We start from the raw sequence: 9,022 nt of genomic DNA on the forward strand, positions 1-9,022 counted from the left end.
CTGTGTAATCTGAGCCTCTTCACTTGACTACTTATTCTGGGACATTGTTATACTGAGGTTGGGTGTAGCAGTTTCTTCACAAATCTTCCTGTGGGGTTCTTAGTGTTTCACCACCACAAATTAGTGTTACACCTAGGGATTTCCACATTCACTCAGCTTCAGCTCCTCATACCATCAAAGGACCTGCCCCCTTATTATATAACAAGTATCATCTGCAATAGCTGTAAGTTAAAAGCTTCCCAATAAGATAAGGAATGAAACAAGGATGCCCATTATCACCTCTATCATTTAATATTGTACTAGAAAAGTTATCCTTAGGAATAAAAGAAGAAAAAGAAATTGAAAGAGTTAAAGTAGGCAAAGAGGAAACTAAACTATCACTCTGTGGATGATATGATGGTACACCTAGAAAATCAACTAAAAAACTAGTTGAAATACTTAATGACTTTAGCAAAGTTACAGAATACAAAAAAAAAACACACACACACAAATCATCAGCATTTCTATATATTTCCAACAAAACCTAACAGCAAGAGTTAGAAAGATAAATTCTATTTAAAATCACTAAGCAATATGAAATACTTAGGAAACAATTTGCCTAGACAAATGCAGGAATTATATGAACACAATTATAAAACCCTTTTCACACAAATAAAGTTAGATTTTAAAATATTCATTTCTACTGCATAGACTGGCCTAATATAATAAAAATATTTTACTTATTTAGTGCCATATCAAACTACCAAAAAACTATTTTATAGAACTAGAAAAAATAACAAAATTTATCTGGAAGAACAAAAGGTCAAGAATATCAATAGAACTAATGAAAAAAAAAATGTGATGGATGATGGCCTAGTGGTACCAGATCTCAAACTGTATTACAAAGGAGTAATCATCAAAACAATCTGGTACTGGCTAAGAAATAGAAGGATGGATCAATGGAATAGAGTAAGGGCAAATGTCCTCAGCAATCTAGTGTTTGATAAACCCAAAGACCCAGCTTTTGGAATAAGAACTCACTATTTGACAAAAACTGTTGGGAAAATTGAAAAACGGTACAGCAAAAATTAGGTATAGGGGGCAGCTGGGTAGCTCAATAGATTGAGAGTCAGGCCTAGAGACGGGAGGTCCTAGGTTCAAATCCGGCCTCAGACACTTCCTGGCTGTATGACCCTGGGCAAGTCACTTGACCCCCTTTGCCCACCCTTACCACTCTTCCACCTAGGAGCCAATACACAGAAGTTAAGGGTTTAAAAAAAAACTAGGTATAGAGGTCGGTTGTCACCTCTGCCGTTGCCGTTGCTACAGGAGCCGGAGGGACCGAGCCCAAGGAGCCGCTACTGCCTGAGGATTGCAAAAATGCTTTGGAGCTTTTAACTGAATCAAAGAGAGAACTCCAGACTAAATCAGAGACCACAAGAAGAGAAGTAGAGGCAAGAGGGACTCAGGGCCAATGCAGCAACAAAGAAGACAACCAGAATTAGTGGAAAGAAATCTTCCTGTTTTTGTGTTTCTTACTGAGTTGATATTTTATGCAGATGACCAATCAACACACAAACAGGTGTTGACACTGTATAACCTCTATGAATTTGCCCTAAAGTTCGAAGTTTTATGCACTATTCCCAATAAGTATGTTGTCGTTGATGCTGCGGGGGCAGCGAAGCCTCAGTGCTGGGTGGGTATCGTAATTCGTCACAGAGATGTTCGGTCCTGCCACTATGATGTAATAGACAAATTCCCCCAAAATGTCCCCAAGTTTCTGAGCAAGGCCAGCGAAAAGCTTTAGGACAGAAAGAGATTATTGCTACCCTCCTTCCATCTGCCAAAGAACAAGGAAAGGAGACCTCTGGTAGTTTTGTTGAATGACTGTAGTGAGATGTTTTGAGGAAACTGGCTTTTTCTATCAATACCTTGTTTTACAGAAGACTTTTAGTAAAGCCATGTTGGTTATTTGGTTACCTTTTTCTAATTCACTTGGATTGTTCTGGTCCTGTTTGCCCTCGGGGTTAGAGGCTTACCTAGCTAAGCTGATGGTTGTGGAAACAACCACTTGTATATACCTCTGCCCTCTTAGCCTTGCTCAAGGTGGAACTGAAGTTAGGATGATGTGTAAAATATAAAACAGTCCCAGGGAATCCCAGATGCCCCAGGGTCTTACTGACCACCCAAACCATCGGTTTCTCCCAGTGAGCTGGCTGTAGCTAACCAGCTGGATGGCACACTTGAAAGCCACTGAGGCTGAAAAAGTCAGCCATCATGTGGCTGTCAGGGAAGTTTCTCTCTTTGGCCTAATGGGTACAATAATTGGAGGCCAGGTATTAGTTCAGCCTCTCGGCCCACTGGCTTCTCTCTCTGTCTCTCTCTTCAATGCTTTGTGTTAATAAGCAGAATATTATATTGTTTTGCTACCCCTTGTCCCTAAGTGACAAACCTGAAGGCTTAGCAGAGGCTCTGCTGCTTGTTTTGGATTGGGGATTCATTACTTGCCCCCAACCTAGATGTGGGAACTGTTCCATTTTGATCAGAGCAGAAAATCATAACTGATAGTTACAGAGCGTCTTCCCCTTGCTCAATTCTAATTTTTAGGGAGGGATTCTTTTTTCAGCAAGATTTTGGACCTCTTTTTCTAATTCTTTGACTTTCTTTTTATAATTTCTTGCATTGTACTTATTTCTTTTCCCAAATTTTTCTCTACTTTTCATTTGATTTTTACCCTTTTTAAAGCTCTTTCATTACTTACTCAGGTTTATGACCTTTTTATATTTTTCACTGAAGCTTTACAAGTAGCTGTTTTGATTTCATTGTCTTCTTCTATTTGAGCCATGATCTTTTCTAACATGGTAACTATAAATGGTCAGAGTTTTTTATCCTGTTTACTCTTTTTAAGAGCTTATTTCCTAGTTATTAACTTTATTTCAGAGTTGGGTTGTATCTGAAGGAATAATGGCTCAGGTTTCAGATATTTTATGTTGTTTTCAGAACTCTTGTTTCTAATGCTCTATAATTCAAAATGAGGTATGTTCCGTTCTCTTCTGGCTTACCACTTGGTTTATGAATGACCTCAAGTACTCTTCTCCACCCCTGAGCCATGACCAGGACCCCCCACAATACCTGCTACCTTAAATGCTCTCATTCCCCAACAACCACTAGCCTCTGTTCTGCCTGACCCAAGGATCAATTTAACCCTCTGCCCTGGAACTGAAACCATGAGTGACTACAATCAATTCTCTCCATCCAGGAACTGGTGAGCAGTTCTACAACTGCACCCACTAGCTTGTGATTATTGCTCCTCATTCATAGACACAGCTTGGTCCCCACATCCAATACCAATAGAGTGTCCCACAATCTTCTCCTGATGAACTTCCAGTCACTGGGTCCAAAGTTCCCATAGTATACCAACACAGCTACACCAACGCTTGCTATTTGTTGACATATGGTATATACATTTTGTTCCCAATCAAATAAATCCTGTCCCAGGAGGTCAAATATTTCCAAACATTCTCCCAAGTTGTTTTAGGCTTCATGATTGCTTTGCCCCAGCTTTTCATTGTTTATGCTGCACTAAAATTCAATTTGAGGTACCACCTCACACCTAGCAGATTGGCAAAAATGACAGCAGGCAAGAATAATAAATGTTGGAGGGGATGTGGCAAAATTGGGACATTAATGCATTGCTGGTGGAGTTGTGAACTGATCCAACCATTCTGGATGGCAATTTGGAACTATGCCCAAAGAGCGATAAAAGACTGCCTGCCTTTCAATCCAGCCATACCATTGCTGGGTTTGTACCCCCAAAGAGATCATGGATAAAAAGACTTGTACAAAAATATTTATAGCCACGCTTTTTGTGGTGGCAAAAAACTGAAAAACAAGGGTATGCCTTTCAATCGGGGAATGGTTGAACAAATTGTGGTATATGCTGGTGATGGAATACTATTGTACTCAAAGGAATAATAAACTGGAAGAATTCCATGTGAACTGGAAAGACCTCCAGGAATTGATGCAGAGTTAAAGGAGCAGAACCAGAAGAACATTGTACACAGACACTGAAACACTGTGGTAAAATCGAATGTAATGGACTTTTGTACTAGCAGCAATGCAATGACCCAGGAAAATTCTGAGGGATTTATGGAAAAGAACGCTACCCACATTCAGAGGAAGAACTGCAGGAGTGGAAACACAGAAGAAAAACAATTGCTTGAACACATAGATTGATGCAGACATGATTTGGAATGTAGACTCGAAAGGACCACATCAATGGAACTATCAATAATATGGAAATAGGTCTTGATCAATGACACATGTTAAAACCAGTGGAAATACGTGTCAGCTATGAGGGGCAAGTTGGGAGGGTGAAGGGGAAAGTAAGAACATGAATCATGTAACCATGGAAAATTTTTCTAAAAAATAAAATTTAAAAACTAAATAAATAAATAATGAAAATCAATTTGAGGCATTATTTTAAGTAATTCAAAGAAAATTTTGAAAAATCCATGTAATTTCTTGCCTTATTCTACAAGCTAGAATAAATATTGAAAAAAATCTACTGATCATTTCTGGAAAGAGATCCCAAATGAAAAACTCATACTAGCATTATACATAAATTTCAAAGTTCCCAGATCAAGGAGAAAACATTACAAGCCTCTAGAAAGAAACAATTCAAATATTTTGGAATTACAGTAAAAAATAAACAAAGATATAGCAGCTTCTACATTAATAGACAAAAGAACATGGAATATGATATTCTGAAGAGCAAAGTACCTGAGTTTGTAACCAAGAAACAACCAGAAAAGTTGAGTGTTATCCTATAAGGGGAAAATTGATATTTAATTAATTAAAAGACTTTTAGGCATTCTTGGAGAAAGACCAGAAATGATCAGAAAATTTAACTTCCAAATAGAAGGTTAGGAGAAACATAAGAAGTTGAATGTGAAACATTAATCACAAGAGACTGAGAAAGATTAAATTGCGGCACAGGTGGGTGGCTCAGTGGATTGAGAGTCAGGCTTAGAAACAGGAAGTCCTAAGTTCAAATCTGGCCTCAGACATTTCCTAGCTGTATGACCCTGGGCAAGTCACTTAATCCCCATTGCCCAGCCCAGGGGTTGGCAACATATGGCTCTCGAGCCATATCTGGCTCTTTTGAGGGAGCCATAAAGTCAATTTTTTTTCAGGTGCTGTTACAGGAGCGCGCACTGTGAGCACTGTACAGCTCTCACGAAATTACATTTTTAAAAATGTGGCATTTATGGTTCTTACAGCCAAAAAGGTTGCCAACCCCTGGCCTAGTCCTTACCACTCTTCTGCCTTGGAACCGATATACAGTGTTTCTAGAAATCAATAAATAAAATTAAATTGTTTACTATATTGGAAAATGATATTTGTAACTATTAAGGATATTTTCATTATTAAGAACATACATAATGTGATACATCTCCAGTCATGTCCTGGGGAATATAGAAATATATGTTGCATGAAAGCATATATAATAAAATCTATATTAGACTATTTGCCACCTCTGGGAAGGGGGTGAGTAAAAGAGAGAGTGAGAGAATCTGAGTTACATATGTCAAAAAACATGATCAAAAATTTTCTACATGTAAATGAAAAAAAATTAAGAATCTATACAGATGGTTGTTATTTCTCTTTCATTTTCAAAGAGGACCAATGACATTGCAAGGTGATGTCTTAACGAGTATAGTTAGATTTAAGTCAGGAAGACTTATATAAGGTCATCGGCTTCATTCTTTCTTACAGTTATTGAAGTCTAGTGGCAAGAAAAGTTACCCCCCAGGGTACAGTGGATGACCTTAGCATCTTCCATGTTTGAACAAATTTTAGGCACTCCATAGCTCCTGCTTTCAACACCTTCATGGCCATTGAAACAAATTGTTCTCATTGCCCCATTCTGCAGTGGGGATGCTTCAAATGTTTGGATAGACATCCTCCTAACTCACCAAAGGGTTTGTGGCCTCTCAGTTATCCTCAACTTAGTTCAGCCCATCTGCAAAGATGACTTACTAGGATGTGGCTACTGTGCATGTTATAGCTTCATGGAGCCACAGGTGAGAGATGAGTGCCAGGCGGACATCAAAGAGAGATAAACAGCTCTGAAAAAGGCTGAGAAAGCCCTCTGCAGATAGGGATGAGTACTTCTTGAACTCCCAACAGATAGGGCTTGGTTTTCAATTGATTTTGATGTTATAATCCTAAAAAACAAAAGTGGGGAGGGAGAGGTAAAATGAAGATTATCTCATATGAAAGATGCATAAATGAAAGAACTTACAGTGAAGGAAAAGATGGAGTACAGGGTAGACTAGCTACAAATTTTATTCTCATAAGAAGTGAGTTAAAGAGGGAATATACATCTAGTTGGGTATAAAAGTCATTTTCACTTACAGAGAAAAAGGATATAAGCTAAGGGGACAGAATAAGGTAGGAATTATTACAAGGATGTGCAGAAAAGAAAAGCGGTGATCAGAAATAAGTTAGATTTCTGAGTAATGTTTGTGCAAAGAGAGAGAGAGAGAGAGAGAGAGAGAGAGAGAGAGAGAGAGAGAGAGAGAATAAACACTGAGGAATATAGGATGGAGATAATAAACAACTTGAAATTATAACATTGAATGTGAATGGGTTTAACTCACTTATAAAAGAGAAATGGATAGCAGAATGGGCCAAAAACTAGAACCCAACAATATGTTTTTAAAAGAAACATACTTAAGAATGAGAAGCATGCATAGAGTAAAAATAAAAGGCTAGAATAAAATTTATTATGCTTCAGATGATATAAAGAAACACAGACATAGAAATCATGATCTAGACAAAGTTAAAGTTAAAATACATTTAATTAAAAGAGATAAATAAGGAAATTACAATATGTTAGAAGGTGCCATAGATAATGAACTAATATCAGTACTAAGCATATAAGCACCAAATGTTATAGCATTGAGATTTACAGAGGAAAAGGCAGCTATGTTACAAATGAAAACAGGTAGCAAAACTATAATAGTGAGAGAGTTCAACTTTTCCCTCTCAGAACTAGATATATCTAACCAAAAAAAAAAAGAAGAAGAAGAAGAAAGAAAGTATCTCTGATAATCCAGATACAATATGATAGACATATGGCGAGAATTGATTGGAAATAAAAAAGTATATATCCATTTCCTAGTGGTGCATTGCATCTTTAAAAAATTAGCATTATATAGAGAAAAATTTAGTTCATAGGAACAGTAAATAATTTTATTAAAGAGAATTGTATTAATGAGACAATATATCAAAATTTAGGAAATGCAACTAAAGTGATAATTAGAGGAAATATTATATATTGTATATATATTATATATATTATTTATATATATGTAATGCTCACATAAATAAAATACAAAAAAGTAGTACAATGAATTGAATATGTAATTTTTAAAAATAGAATGAGAATAAATTTAAAATCTCCAATTAAAAAACAATTTGGAAATCCTGAAAACTAAAGATGAGATTAAAAAAAATAAATGTAAGAAAATTATTTAATTAAATAAAACTAGGAATTGGTTTTATGGGAAAAAACAATAAATCATTGGCTGATACAATTTTTAGAGAGATTGAAACTAGTATCACCAACATCAAAAATGAAAAGGGTGAATACATCACTAATTAAGAATAACTTAGAATTATTAGTAGGAGTCATTTTGCTAATAAATTATATAAATTATTATTAATTTATATGCCAATAAATTTAAAAATTTAAATGAAATAGGAGAATAATTACAAAAATGCAAAATGCCCAAATTAATGGAAGAGTAAATAAAATATCTAAATAAATCTTTAAAAAAAGAAAGAAATAGAACAGGAATGGAGCCATCATTTGACAAAAAGAAATGTGTATATATAAAACTATGTCTTACTTATTTCTATTTATCAGTTCTTTTGATAATAATAATGAAGATAATCACAATAATATCTAGCATATGCTTAAGGTTTACAAAGCACTTTATCATTATTGTCTCATTTTCACTTCACAACAACCCTGGGAAGTAGGTACTATTATTTGCTCCATTTTACAGATTAGGAAACTGAGCCTTATAGAGGTTAACTGACTTGTTCAAGTTCATATAGCCATTTGGTATCTGAGAGAGAAATTGAACTTACTTCTCCCTGACTCCATTTCCAGAGCTCTGTCCACAGAATCATGAATACATACTCCATCAAGGATGCTTGCATGGGTCACAGAATGAACCATTGTCTCTCAAGTAATCATATGCTTTAACGCAATAATCATAACTTCACAGAAGAAAAAAAAGTTCCAAATATTCAGTCTAAACAGAATACTTGGAGATGATTTTTCTCTTACACCAGTAAAACATTGAAGTAAATTTGGAGTAGCTTTGATTCAATTCAATCAATCCTAGAATTGTACCCTTCCTGAAAAAAATGAATTACCTGATTTCTCTGATCCCTATCATTCTAAGTAAGGTACTCTCTGCACAGAGGCTACTAAGTACAAGTTATTTAATGACTAAAGTTACCGGAGGACAGGAATTCTAGTGATCCAGCCTTATATTTAATGATCTGTTTGATCACCAGAGTATTTTTTAACTATCTATATGCCCTAATGGACCTGGTTCTTTACTAAATGGTTAGACTATTTAAATGAACTGAGTAACCTAGTAAAGTGTCATACCTCATAGAGCATCTCTACTGATAAAATTTACTCTCCTAGGAAAGGCCATGGCTATTACTTTTCAATCAGTCAATCAAAAGGCATTTTGTTAAATGCTTTCTTCTGTGCTGATAAGGATGCTATGGAGACATAAAATTAAAAGGAGCTTAGGTTATCCTGGAAGAGAAAACAGGTAGATAGACAAGATGAAAGAAGTGCAGAGGACTGAGGGCAAGGGAAGAAACACTAGTAAGAGGGATCAGTGATTAAGAAATGTCTCCTAGGGTTCCGGGCTAAGATGGCGGCAGAGTAAAAAGCAGCTCTTAACCTCTCCTGACCGAAACACACAAAACTCCTCAAGGGGACATA

This window comes from Gracilinanus agilis, chromosome 6 (genome assembly GCF_016433145.1).
Source record: "Gracilinanus agilis isolate LMUSP501 chromosome 6, AgileGrace, whole genome shotgun sequence".
Lineage (NCBI taxonomy): Eukaryota > Metazoa > Chordata > Mammalia > Didelphimorphia > Didelphidae > Gracilinanus > Gracilinanus agilis.